The 14,712-nt window shown below is 38.2% G+C and overlaps 1 protein-coding gene across 1 annotated transcript in view; it reads right to left on the reverse strand.

Annotated features, from left to right (window-relative positions):
* The window catches only part of ITGBL1 (integrin subunit beta like 1), a 152,319-nt gene that overhangs the window by 88,608 nt on the left and 48,999 nt on the right, over nucleotides 1–14,712 (reverse strand). The window lies entirely within an intron of this gene.

Genomic DNA, 14,712 nt, shown 5'->3' on the forward strand with positions numbered 1-14,712 from the left:
AACTCCAAGTGCAGGGATTCCATTCACCTCCTGGGCCAGCTGTAGGCAAAGAACAGCTAGAAACTGCAGCCTGAGGACACAGGATTAACTATTAAGGTACAAACCCTGAAAAGGAACATGGAGGTGGCCAGCTAGAGCAGCAAGAAGTAACTCCCTCATGCAGCAGCAGCTGCAGCTCCTACCTCTACTGAAAGGTGCAAATCCTTCTTCCTGAAGCCTCCTGTGGCTACTGGTTCCTCCAGCCCTTTCCCACCCACTTAGACTCTACTTGGCTGCTGCTGCAAAACTGTCTTTAAATATTGACACAATATTGGCGATGTCGTATATTTTGATACTCATAGGACTATATTTACCTATGATTATTTGCTAAGTGTGAAGTATCTTAAAGAACCGATGCAGCTGCTCAATCTACTGGAACCTGGCATGCTAGCCTTCTATCAGTTGAAAAATGCATTCCTTAAAATGTGTAATGTATCTAATAGCATGAAGAACTATAAAAGGAAAGTTTAAGTTTTTAAAAATTCTTTAGTTTTCTTTAAAAATACCCAAATATGTAGAAGAATTGAAATTTACACTATTTATGTTGCACATTAAATATCATATTCCACACTGAATTCCAGGTGCAAATTTCCATCACTTAACTTTTTAGCATTCCTTTACAATTTTAGGTATTAAATGTGAAAACAATTGCAAATCTTTAAAACTAGAATATTCAATTTTAAAATAAATACCATTTTAATGGTATATCTGATTGACAGAAGAAGATTCCCTTCCAATCACTACATCTCAAAAATAGAACCTTATTGCAGTCTATTTTAAATGCATCTGCTGCCTGCGGTTAGAGTCAACTGCCTGAAAATACAAGCCCAGTCTGCTGCCAATAAGAAGGAATTTAAATAATTATTGTAAATAGAAGATTTTAAAGAGAAAGAGGAGCATCTTTTATCACTCAATAAAATTTTGTTTGCCTTCCAAGATAGTCCTAACACAAGATACAGTTCAATAGCTGAAAAAAACCCATAGTTTAAAAACACATGAGAGAATCATGCTAGTTCTTGTTTTAAAACAGGACAAGGGGAAAAGAAAGTAGGATATAAAATATGTAATAAAAACCTACTCTTGTGATTACTCTGCTTCACTGACAGGCGACAGCATAAGCACTTCCAGAAAATGGTGATAAGTCCTAGGGTAGCTTAAAAAAACTAAAGACAAAAACATAACCATCTCCCTATATTTTCCTTCCTTTCAAGGATTACTTTTCACAATGACTTTGCATTTTCATGTTAGGCACTCTTGTGATTTAACAGTTGGATGTCTGCTGGTGAAGAAAAGATGCTTTAATAAAAGGAGGACTGATTTTTCTGCTCCCATGTCTAAATGACAGAGTAAGGCAGAAGCCACCGCGGGGTAGTACTGATGGTCCAGCAGCACTAACTCTCTCAGACATGCAGTAATCATCTAACTCATGGTGCATCAAGGAAAAAATATTTTCCCTTAAAATTCATACAGCCTGCTTAAAGAAAATGCATAAAAGACTTCCATGAGAGTAGCCATACAGAGCAGTTTCTTGGCTTTATTTAACAAGAAAATACAAAAATCTGAAATTAATTAAATGGAGAGAAAGACCTCTTGCATGCAACTGAAAGCAACTATAAGGAATTTAACTAATGTGAATTTGTAAGATTGTATTAATGATTTTCACCTTCAGCACTCCCTTAAAATATCCTAAATTCGCCAATCGGATTTTTTTTTTTTAATTGTACAATGATGGCAATATTCTGCCCAAAAATTTGGGTGAGAGGACTATATTGAACTGTTGAAGGCCATAAAACTGCCTGCAATAGCTTGTACAATTCACCGTGTCTTCCCTGTCACATACATGATGCTGTAGATCTGCAAGTCGTCTGTCATAGCAATCATCTTGCTTATTTCCCATATTCACATGTACCAATCTTACGGTCTTCATGGCAAAAATAGTGATGTGATGAACTATAAACCAAGTATGTGATAAGCTGCAAGAAAATTAGAGATGGTACAAAAGGTTTCTAATTGGTTTCAGATTTCTTTCAGAAAGGTTTGTGTAGGATCCTTTTTGTTGTATATAAATTTCTGCATTTAGAAAGCAAATAATATTATGGAACAGTCAATAAGGAGTAAATAGCACTATGAAAGCTGTGAGGTGATATTGTAACTTCCCAGAAAATAAATTCTATCAATAAGGGGTAGACCCAGGTATCTGAAGATGAAACACATAACACAAAAATGTGAGTTACAAGACCATATAAAATAGTTGGTCAAGAAAGGTGTATCTCAGAGTAAGTGATGACACATTCATTCCATTTCTTTAAAAAAACGGCTGTAACATGCCTAAATGCTAAACAGAAATAAATCAGAATTTCACTTTAAAAAAATCAGAAAATAAGGGAAATAATGAAGACTCAAGGAAGTGCTAGAATTTCTTTAAGAAAAAGACTCTGTCTGTGGGCTGTGAAAAACTTGCAGCTTCAAACGTGTGGAAAAACCTTTTATAACAAAGGGCTCCATTTCTAACTAGATGAGCAGTCACCTTAGAGAGTATTATCTGGAGTATGCAGAAAGCTTGTAGGGTGGAAAATGAAACTAATATGCAAGGAAAACTGTCAGATGTCAGAAAATATATGGAGAAAGTGAGAACAGAAAATGTTAGGCAGGGTCAGATCTTGCAAAATTGCAAGTACTAAAATGTACTTTCATCATTCAAATAAAAAGAAAACAGGAAAAAGAGTGGCTTCACCAAGCAGCAAAAAGCAGTTAAGATTAAAGATAATTTACAGACAGTCCAAAACAAAATTAATATGGGGATGTTGACTAAAGTAGCAAATGCAGTGTGGCTAATGATACAGACTGTGGAAATGAAAATTAGTCATCTAAGATGAGAACAAAACAAAGACATAAAACTGTTTTTAAGGAAGTGTCTAGACCAGGAGGGCGAGACCCCATAATCTCCACTTGAGAGTACTTACAATACTTGCACATGAAATGCAAGTTTAATAACAAAGACTTTTAATGAATCTATCAGGCTGGCAATCAAATGTCTGAAAAATAAAAAGCCTAACTTTTTTTTTTCTGTTAAGAAAAAGGGATGTACATGATCCAGGCAACATAAAAACAAGTGGCTCTGACCTCATGAGCTGATTTGAAACAAATTATGAAGCATTGCATAGGTAGAGGCACTGAGGTAATGAAAAATGGAATATAATGAATAACAGCTTTATCCCCAAATAGACTATCATTATGCCAAATTAACCTGACATCTCTCTTTATAAGATAACTGATATTTTAAGAAAAGGAACACAGGAAATCTAGCTGATATGATCATCTATATTGGATACAGTGGCACTTATGGAAAAAAAAATATTCTGGATAAGGTACTCTAGAAATGTAAAAGAATCACAACTCGGTTTAAGGGAATGAAACAACATGAGGACCAAAAAGGATATTACTGGGATAGAAGAAGATTACTGGTGATGTTTCAAAGGATGTTTCTGGAACCAAATGTGTTTTACTGATACTGATACAAAAATTCAGAGTATGCTAACAACATTTGCCAATGACACAAACCCATGAGCCCTCAGTAGAAAGGTGAAGATGGAAAATCATGCAGAATGAACTGGACTGACAGTCTGAAGGACTGAAGGAATGAAAGTGGATTGAAACTAGAAATACAGAGTACAGGGTCACACACCAGGGATGCCACAGGCTAAGGCCTCCCCAGTTGAAAACAAGAACAAGAGTCTGAGTGTACACTCATGTCAGCCATGGAAAGATGGTGTGACTAAGTCTTTAGCTGAAAAGAGTCTGAGATGAGCCCATCACAGATATATCAGTAGGGACAGAAAATGGTAGCATACTTGCATTTGAAATGCTACACACAATGTATGTAAAGTGGACATGGGTCCAGTTTATGCTGGAAAATTACCATGAGGCCTCTAAACCCCAGAAGAACGAGTCAAGCTTTCCAGGGAAAACACTTGTAGAATTTTAGTCACTTGCAAAGTTGCAATAGACTAGGAATTAAAACATCTCAGCTGAGAGATGGTAAATTAAACCACAGTCATTTGGCTCTGATCGTATGCTTTTGCCCTTGGACTCTTAACTTCATTCTAAGTGCATTCTAAAAATGTTTTTCTACCACGTTTGCATACCTATAGGTTGAAGAGCAAAGGCACAAAGGTAACATATCTGACAAAAAGTTCCGAATCCACATCTGAACCGTATGTATTCAAGGCACCAATTTGGAAGCCTGTTTTCGCTGGGATCCATCTGTAATCCATCATGAGAGACAGGCACTTCTGCAGAGTGACTCAGGTCCTGCGTGGGCTGGATAGTCCGCAGAGGTTGGCTGTCTTTCTTCACTAAAGTACTGGGAAGCATGTGATGATTGAATAGGATACACAAACTTAACTGGTGGGACTTTGGAGTTTGGTGCATCACTAGACAGGTATGCGTGCAAATAAAGATTTGTTCATTTATTTTCTTTTGCTTCACTTATCTATAAAATAATCTATGTCAGGTTTTAAGTATTCTGACACATTTTGAATAAAAAAAGAAGGATATCAGCTTAGTTATAGGTTGAACCTCATCAGTTTACGAAAACAATTACATTACATAATTTTGGAGTAAACCAGAAATTGAATTTGAACATTGCTTCCACTTCTATGAGCCTACAGAAAGTGTAGCATTCAGCAGTGCTATTGCTATTTCTGTGCCTCCCACTGGAAAAGATTCCCACTACCTTTGTACCAGTTTCAGTTCAGATTTTTTTTTATTTCTTACTAACGTTCACTATGGCTGAAAGCTCTGCTACATCCTAGTGGTTACATTTCCCACAGGCAATGCAAACAGTCAAAACAAATGACTTTTGTTACCTACCATGCTCTTGCCACCTAAGAGCATGCGTGAATGTATGCATATCTATCTGTCATGATTATCTGGTCTACTGAGGAATGGTGGGGCACAAAAATGCAGATTCCTTAGAACCACTTAGCAGAAAAGAAAAAGAAGAAAAGAGTGATCCTGAGGTTAACACCCTGAATTGAAAGAAAGGTGACTGGGTTCAACTCGGATCTTTCACTTTCTGGATAACTTCTGGCACAGGACAACATCACCAGGGCTCTAAGAGATGACCGTAAATTCTCTTCTTTAAAAAGCCAATAATGATAATTAACTTTGTCATAGAAATTTGGGTAAGGACAAATGTCTCAGTGTTTGAGAGTTTTAAGATGTTATGTACGATTAGAGGTAGCTAGTTTAAAAAACAAACAAACAAACAAGAAAAAAAAAAAAAACAATGAGGCAACATAGTATCTTTGCAATTACCTTCACCGTTTTTCTCAGTAAGATGAAAAGAGCACTCCCTGTCTAGGGGCAATTGCAAAACTATAATCATGTGCTTGTTAAATTGCAAGGACCAAGCTCCTATATAAATCCTTGGTTCATTAAGCCAACACTATTGGAGATGCTGCCTTGGGTAGAATACCTGTTTATGTGGTTGTGCAGCATTAGTTATAGCATGGTAACTCTCACTACAAAACAAAGTCTCTTATTGGAGTACAAAGATCCAGGCTGTTTGACCAGACATTAAAATACACTCAGATGTCCTTGCTGTCACTTATTTTTAATAACTAAAGCCCAATTATTCTATGTAAGAACATAATTGGGGGCAGTTCTCATTTTAAAATTGTAATGGAACCAATTTCCTACAAGCAGGTGAGATTTAGCATAAGGATTCCTCTCTATAACATAAAGTCAGCCATCAGAAGGAAATCAGCAGCTGGCATGATAATTGCATTGGGCTCATTATTATTCATTTTTAGCAACCACTGAGTGATTCATGAAGTACTTTTCAAATCTAAAAACCACTTCATGAAATAGGTGAAGAAATATGAAGAACTTCTTGTTACGGATTCCCACTTTAAATCAGAATGTTAGATAGGAAGGATGATTGAGTTGTAAGAGTTGAAAATTTTGGGAAAGTTAAAAATTAAAACATTGTTCTGCAGTTTCAACCTAGACCAGCACAGTGAAGATGTTGTCAATAGTTCCTTCCAACTGGATGACTTTCTTTCCTGTAGTTAGTGAAGCAGATTTTGCTACTTTCCACCAATGTAAAGTTGGTGAAAATATTTCAGATTACATTAGAGTAAGATTAGCAAAAAGTGACCTATTCTGTTTAGTTGCCTTTGAGATTCTCAGTCACTGTGCCTTGCATTCAGCTGAAGCATATCTCTGAGTCTCTTTTTTCAGAATTGTTGGAGTTGCAGTTTCTGAACAACTTGTTATGGTTTCCGAGTGTCCTGGTTTCAGCTGAGAGGATTGATTTTTCTTCATAGTAGCTAGTGTGGGGATACGTTTTGGATTTGTGTTGGAGACAGCATTGATAATATAGAGATGTTTTTGTTCTATGGACTTATTGTTGAGCAGTGTTTACACGGGGCCAAGGCCTTTTCTGCTTCTTGCACTGCCCTGCCAGCGGGATGGCTGGGGGAGGACAAGAAGTTGGGAGGAGACACAGACAGGACAGGTGACCCAAACTGACCAAAGGGATATTCCATGCCATATGACGTCATGCTCAGTTTATAAGGAGCTTGGGGGAAGAGAGAGGGGAGGGCGGCGGCGTTCGGAGCAATGGTGTTTGTCTTCCAAGTACCCGTTACACGTGACGGAGCCCTGCTTTCCTGGAGATGGCTGAACACCTGCCTGCCCATGGGAAGTGGTGAATGAATTCCTTGCTTTGCTTTGCTTGTGCGCGCGGCTTTTGCTTTACCTATTAAACTGTCTTTATCTCAACCCACGAGTTTTCTCACTTTAACTCTTCCAATTCTCTTTCCCATCCCGATGGGGGGGAGTGAATGAGCGGCTGCGTGGTACTCAGCTGCCGGCTGGGGTAAAACCACGACACCGAGGAAAAAAAAAAATCAGTATTTTTTTTTTTCTATGTCAACATGCTTGAAATGAATCTCTCGTTAAGGTTGGGGTCTTGTTTGTTTATGTTGTGCTACCTCCGATGAAAGTCAGCCACCTTCTAGACTTTTGCAGTACACCCTAGGGATTCTGACCCTACTGAAATTAGGTTCAGTAATGCTGGGATTTTCACAGAAATACTGGCTCCTCCTTCACATCCCAGTCACTGGTTTCTCTTCCTATGCTGACGCTTTACGGCTAAACTAGAGATGGGTTTAGGGGATGGATTTGAATTCAGAAACAACTCAAAGAAAAAAAAAAAAAAGAGGGAAATTTGAAGGGAAACATCTGCCTACTGATAGTAGAACATTTCAAGCCAATTTTGCTACACAAACCCCTTTATCACCAAACCACAGCCCTGATAAGAACTGCACCAGAGATTTTCAAAGCGACACAGCCTAGAGGTTTTTACAGAGGTGAAAACCCCCTAAACCACTATTTACCTATTCTCAAAAGGCTGTTAGAAACGCAAAAAAAACCTTTCAACTGAAAAGTTCTTACATTAAGCCAATTTCTCTGTGTTTATTTAGGGTGTCCAGACCTTGAATTAGCCCAGAGTAACAGGTACGAACATTTAACGCTGGCCTTTAGGCAGCTGGGGAGAGCCACTGAGTCACTGTGCAAGAGCACACAGGGTCTGTAACACAGTTTGCCTCTCAGTGATTGGATTCTCTACCACCCCCCCCACCCCCACCCCCCGCTCCTTTAAGTCCATCTGAAATGGATTTTCAGAGTTAAAATAAAAAGTGGTGACAAATTATCTCAATTTAGTTCCTACTGGATGCATTTCAACAACAAAAACATCATAAATGGTGTTAAATTGTAACTCCAACAGAGGTAGTAGAGAACAGATTAAAACAAACCAAACTACTGTATATACTTCTTAAGGAAAAGCCCTCTAGTAGATAAAGGAAAAAAAAAATCCTCTTGCACTTGATGTGCTATGTGTTCCAGGGATTGCTTAGTACAATGTTTTAGTAAACAAATATTCAATAGTGTTCTAAAAGAAGATAATCAGTCGGAACCAACATTACAATGTAAAAAATATGCCAGAGGTCGGTGTGAGGGCATGACTGCTGATGTTATTTAATTTTCAGGTTATGCATCAATTAGTTATAACAGATATTTCTATTATGCACACTCTGCAATACTATTTCTAGCAATACCCTCTTTGTTCCACATTGACATAAGGAACTTAATACTTCAGTGTGTTCTCCATCACTTGAGCCAATGTGAATACTGCAGTTTTAAAATCTTCTACCCATATCCCAATACAAGTTGTGCAAACAAGTTGATCTTAAAGTACTATTGCTAAATTAGGAGATGAAAAGTATTAGTATTTGCAGAAGAATATTTTAAGAAAGCACTTAAGGTTCACATCAGCAGCATACATGATCTGTAAGTAATGTGCTCTCATTAGATAAAAATTTATTATAGTAATAGAAATGAGAAACTATGGATCAGATCAAACAATACTTTAAAATCAGTATCTTTAGAAATGGAAATAGAGTAGAAAATTAAACTGGAATTTAAAAAAAAAAAAAAAATTGCCCCCTGGAGGGTATTTTAGACAATAAAATGAATTAAACAATATCAGTAGAAAACTTTCTAGAAGATAAAAACATCAGACTATTTAAAGAATTCAAACTTTTACTTAATTTCTTTAAGATAGCAAATAAAAAGAAAAAAAAAAAAGAAGAAAAAAAGAGAATACTCTCCCCTACTGAGACTAAAGTTATCTTTCTCTGTCCAAAGAGGTCATCATGCATGACTTCACATAGAGCTGAAGTTTAAAACTACATTTACTGTCAATTGCAATTCCACTGCCAAGATTAGAATTTAAATTACAATCGTGTTTATAAAAGACTTTAATTGCACATGCTGGTCATAGGTTGTTTTTAACACGTACTACTCAATCCTATATTTCAGAACTTCAGAACAACAATTTCTGAAAGAGGCCAGGAAGGATTTTGACTGTTTTACACGGTCCATTACTTGGTTTAATTTTTTGAATTTTTTCTCTCTCACTGTTCTATTAAGTGCTGAAGATCAGTCACAGCAAGAGACAGATCTACGTGAGGTTTTCTCCTGTGCTTTTAAAATTTCTCTGCACACAGCTTTGTGTGTGTCAGGTAATATGGTTATAGAGCCCCTTCTACATCTCCATCTACCTGCTTCTGCATAAACCTCAAACCAAGTTTTCAGCAAATATGTATTAAAACAGTATAATATAAAGGATCTAATCCTATAGTGCTTAATGGGGACGTTTAGTTAATCACAGACTTTTAAACTAGAATACACTGGACACTGTGGGTGTCCAGACCTGTCTCTTTTCCACATTCTGGTCAAAGGAGTTATTTTCATTTTAAATTACCTAAATTTCAACTTAATCAATACTAAATTACCCATCTGCTAAAGCTTACCCTTGCTTTAGTTAATACTCTCGGGTTGCACAAGATCATATAACATTTGGCAAGTTCACTTATTGGGAAGGTAAGTGATTTTCATTTTACAACAATTTTACTGAATAATCTAGCTAATTGCAACCTTCGCATTTTGCATTTTACATCACAGTCTTTGAAATACTCATTGACATACAGTATCAACGATATATCCATTGGCATATGTCATGACTAGAGAAAGTCACAAAATAACAGATTCACAGATTGGCAGAGGCTGGAAGTGACCTCTGGAGGTCACCTTGTCCAACCCCCCTGCTCAAGCTGGGCCACCCAGAGCTGGTTGTCCAGGGCTGTGTCCAGGTGGCTTTTGAGTATCTCCAAGGACGGAGACTCCACAACCTCCCTGGGCAACCTGTGCCAGTGCTTGGTTACCGTGACAGTGAAAAAGTGTTTCCTGATGTTCAGAGGGAACCTCCTGTGTGCCAGGTTGTGCCCATTGCCTCTGGTCCTGTCACTGGGCACCACTGAGCAGAGCCTGGCTCCGTCCTCTTTGCACCCTTCCTTCAGGTATTTATGTACATTGATGAGATCCCCCTGAGCCTTCTCTTCTCCAGGCTGAACAGTCCCAGCTCTCTCAGCCTTTCCTCACAGGAGACGTGCTCCAGCCTGTCATCTTCTTTGTGGCCCTTTGCTGAACTCTCTCTGGTAGCTCCATATTTCTCATGTACGAGGGAGCCCAGAACAGAGCACAGTAATTTAAAACACTTCCAACAGGCTATTTACTAAAACTAAAATATTTAAATAAATTTTTAATAATATAAAATTTTATTAAAAGTAAACCACAAGGGCTTGAAAATGTTATTCTAGTTAGTGGGGAAAAGAGGGGATGACATTAATAAGAAACAAAACTGAAGAAAATAAAACATTTTCATTTCAGCTACTTGGTTTAAATGTACTGTGTTCCATGTAGGTTTGTTAGATTGTTTGCAAAATTACAAAATAAAATACATTTTTTTAAATATCAAAAAGTTTCAATTTACTTAAAAGGATTTTTTTGGAAGTTCATTTCATGGCAAATTCTCAAATCTTTTTTGGTTATTGTTTAAAGAAAAATAATGTGCAAGACATGAACATTTCCAAAACTTTGCTACTCCAATTTCGTTGTTGCCAGCTGTAACACATGGCCAGGGTAATACATGGGTTTAGTGCTTTTATGTATTGGACAGTGCTCTGAGACCGAATTGTCTTCCATAGCTTGAGTCTTCTACTTGAGGAGTACATAAACCCTACATTTATATATGTAAAAAACTTTGTGGTTTTTACTGTGTATGTGTAATTAGTATAAATAAGTTCGCATCTATGTATACATACACATACTTCAAGAATCAAAGACAATATGCATTTTTCCTCTACCTGTACTAAAAGGGTACAAAACATAAGACACCCCCCCCCCCGATGCTGCCAATTAGTGGCATTTCTGTTTCTCCCGTATTGGCTATGAATTCAAATTCCCTGTAAAAAGAACCAACTAAATTGTAATAAAAATCAATTAGATACTGTGAATGATTAAAATGAAGGAAAGCGACACTCAGTTGAATCAGCTCCAGTTTGTTACCCCGGAGGTGGCACAAGTTGATATAATTTTAAATGTGATTCATGCTGTTTAGACAGATGATATAAATATCTCAGGCAGACAGAGATAAATTAGTTTTATCCATCAAAACAGTCTAGAGACAAGGTTTCCGTTAATAATTCAATGGTTCTGTGAAAGATTCCTTACTTATTTTTAACCAAATGGTTTCTCTTTTTTTTTTGAAGAACAAAAATAATCAACTTTTAAGTAGGAAGATCTTTTAATAGGCAGAGCAAGTATTCTTTGGATTCTCTAGAAGACTACTTTTCCATATGTTACTTTCCCAGTGTAGACTTTTGTACAGATACTGGACATATCAAACAAAATCGAACAATTCTTTTCCATGAAATAACTTGCAGAGAAGAAAAAAAAATACAAAGGAGCTTCACATATTTAGCTATGTAGACACTAAAACTTGTAGACACTCTGAAAACTACATTCTTGTGGGAAAGAAAGATTTATAAATCCAGCAGGTTCATGTTTGCATTACTGTGCTCAAGAGGTGAAATAACTGAGTTAAATAAACCTCATTTCCTGAGTCTGAGTCCTTTCGGTGTGTGCTCTGGGTTCACGAACAAATGCTGGCCCAGATACTTTTACTGGCTCCTTCCAAGGTCTGTGGCTGCACATGACCTTTGGTCTCCACAAGCGCAAACATGCTGATCCAAAACTGACTGAAGCAGAACTCCTGATTCTCCATGAGATTAAACAGTCCATATTTGGCTTCACCACCACCACTCCAAAAAAACCCTCACAAATGCCGCAAGGTTTTTATTTTCAAAAAAAGTGGCACATAAATGTATTAACAACTATGCCTCCAAAGGCCTGCCCAGCAGCTACTTGATTTAAGCCAAATAGTCAAAGGACTTCTACACTCCCATGTGCACAAGAAAGGAACCCATGAACACTTGATGGCCTCCAAAGTTTCACTTTTTGGGCTGTCAGTAAGTCTGGAAACCTTGGAAGCCATGTTTGTATCAGAGCTCTCAACCCTAGTCCCAAAGACAGACAAAAGACTCCTAAGGCTTCCAGTCTCAGATATCTATTGTAGTGACCTGAAAATCTAACACTTGGTGGGCATCATTTGAGAAAAGCTCTTTCAAAAAGCTCTTTGAAAAGCAATTTGAGGAAAGTTCTTGTCCTTCTGGATTCAACAAACGTGAAGTTTCCAGTGAAATCCTGTTTCATTCAAAAATTCCCTGCTATCCCTACTGCTGGCAGCACCAATGCTCTGGTCTACAGAGCTACAACTAGGTGGTGGTGCCACAGCTACTGCCTCCTTCCACATAGTCAAATACCATGCTTCCAACCCCGATATCCTCTGGAGCTTTGAGAGCCTGCTCTGATCTAGCATTAGTAACCATGCACATAGTAAAAAACTCTGGGGTCTTCTCCCCTGCAATGCTTCTATTTCCTTCAGCAGTTTTATGAGCCTGTCATGGCCCTGAGGACACCACCAGCCCTCCCTTTCCATGCCCAACCTCCCAGAGCTGCCACCATCCCTCCCATGGCCCAGGTCCCCACGTCAGCCAGCTGGGCCATCAGCCCCTGTCCCGTCAACACTGCAGCAGGGCCCGGTCTGCAGCTACCCACAGCCCTGCTCTGCCTGGCTATGAGTCCTGCTGAGCCAGGACCACCCATGGGCCCACATCCGAGCCTGCCCTTGGCCCATCCTGGTCCCGTGGAGGTGCCCAATGTCGGGGCTGCTCTAGTGCCTGTCCCCCGCCCCACCTTGCTGACTCGTTCCTGGCTGTTCTTAAAGACAGAGCCGCAGACACTGCAAACCACCTGCTGAAGAAATCAGCCGTGTAACATCAGCAAGCACTCACTGCAGTAAATTCAGGGTTTCTAAACTCTGCATACTGGAAGACATTTTGTGAGAAGAGCTGCTTTTACTTCATCACTGGGTACCTGAAGGAAGAGCAGCATTAGTGGGAAGTTTGTAGCTAAACCTTAAATCTCAGTTAATAAACTGAAGAGTTAGCTAAAGATGATAGGGCTAAAATATATCCAGTTAAGTACAAACTAACTTCAAAAGTTACCAGTGTATCAAATCACTGAAAAAAAAATTAAAAGTCAGGAAGTTCTTTAGGGGTAAAGTTATACACTTTGCACATTCAAAATGAATGTAGCTGGTACTGCAGACTAAGTAGAGCACAGGTTGACTCTACAAACTTTAAGGACTGGGTGAGCTCAAATTAGTACTAGTAACGTCTGATTTGCTACACGTGAAATACGTGGCCAGGCTCACATGCAATGCCTGGCGAGGGTGCCACCTGCGTGTCTTTGCCTTTGTCTTACAGTTCTCATGTGAAAACCCTTTTGCTTGACAGTCGAAATGACCCATAATGTTTACTCCTAAGAAAATCCTGTAAGAGGTCCAAAGGCCATCACGTTGATGAACCTCAGCACAGACAGGATCCAGGCTACCTGCCATGCCCTGATTAGAGGTCCATCTGATGCTGCACAACTTAAGGTTGCCAGCATCTGAAAAGACATAAGATTATCTGTGCTAACCCCTTTTTCCTTCTTGTGTTACCTCCAATAAAAGGTATTTTAAACAATGCCTTATGGAGTCCAAGTGCTTTTCTTACTGGGATCCATAACAAACTCTAGCACGGATGTTTTACAATTCTCTGTAACAATCTCCAAGAAAAATCAGACCTTCTACAGGTTGCTGGTTAGCAGGTGCTCAAACAAGCTCACAGTAAACATGCCAGTTACGTAAATATTACACAACACACGTCAGCTGGGTAAGAAAGACAAAAACGAGTCTTAGATATTATTCACAGCACAGTAAACTTAATGCCCGAAAGGTCAAAATGACAAGCCTGGCACAATCTGTACATGAGCTGCACACAGGAAAATCTACGCCTAATTCAAGCCAATTCACTGCATAAGGCCTGTTTGATGACTATGTCATCACCATTGAGTCAGAAGCTAATGCATTTATGCTGTATCTCCTTTGCATAGTGAGCTGGAGCTGACTACACTTAAGTGAAATTTAGTAGCATCATGAAAAGTTATCATTATTCAGTAATTGTGCTTGAGGAATGACTGACTGGTGATCCAAGGACTTTTTTCAAACCAAGGATCTCCTAGAAGATGTACTTTCTTATCTGAAATATTATATTTAGTGTTATCTATTAATGATAGATTAATTTTTAATATTTGTTACCAAAGTTGTGTATATGTGTTACAAGACATAATTTCTCTACGACTTCATGATAAGTATAGTTATTTAATTGGAATGGATAACAATTTTATTTAATGGTGTTTTTACATATGTAGCGAATTAAGGGATGTACTTGTGCATTCTTCCTACAGCTTTTGTTAAAAAGCATAGTTCCAAATAAATTCTTTGTGGGTGTGCTTTGGACAGCAGCATCTCAACAAGAAAGCATAAACAAAGTTAATGAGTATCCTCAGATTTAAATCAAAAATATATTTTCAGTCTTTTGGTTAAACAGGAAAGTTCTCTAGCTGTTTATAAATCCCTAAGCTAAGATCATAAATATCATTAAACGTCTCTTTTAGAATTGTGTCTGGTAGAAAATCTGGTTCCTCTCTGTCCAAAACAATGCAGACACACACTTGACACAGAAAATATAAATGGGAAACTACAGTTCCATAGCTCGTCACAGCATAGATTTAAATTGTTAAATACCAGCTAGT

The sequence above is a fragment of the Balearica regulorum genome, chromosome 1, assembly GCF_011004875.1.
Source record: "Balearica regulorum gibbericeps isolate bBalReg1 chromosome 1, bBalReg1.pri, whole genome shotgun sequence".
Classification (NCBI taxonomy): domain Eukaryota; kingdom Metazoa; phylum Chordata; class Aves; order Gruiformes; family Gruidae; genus Balearica; species Balearica regulorum.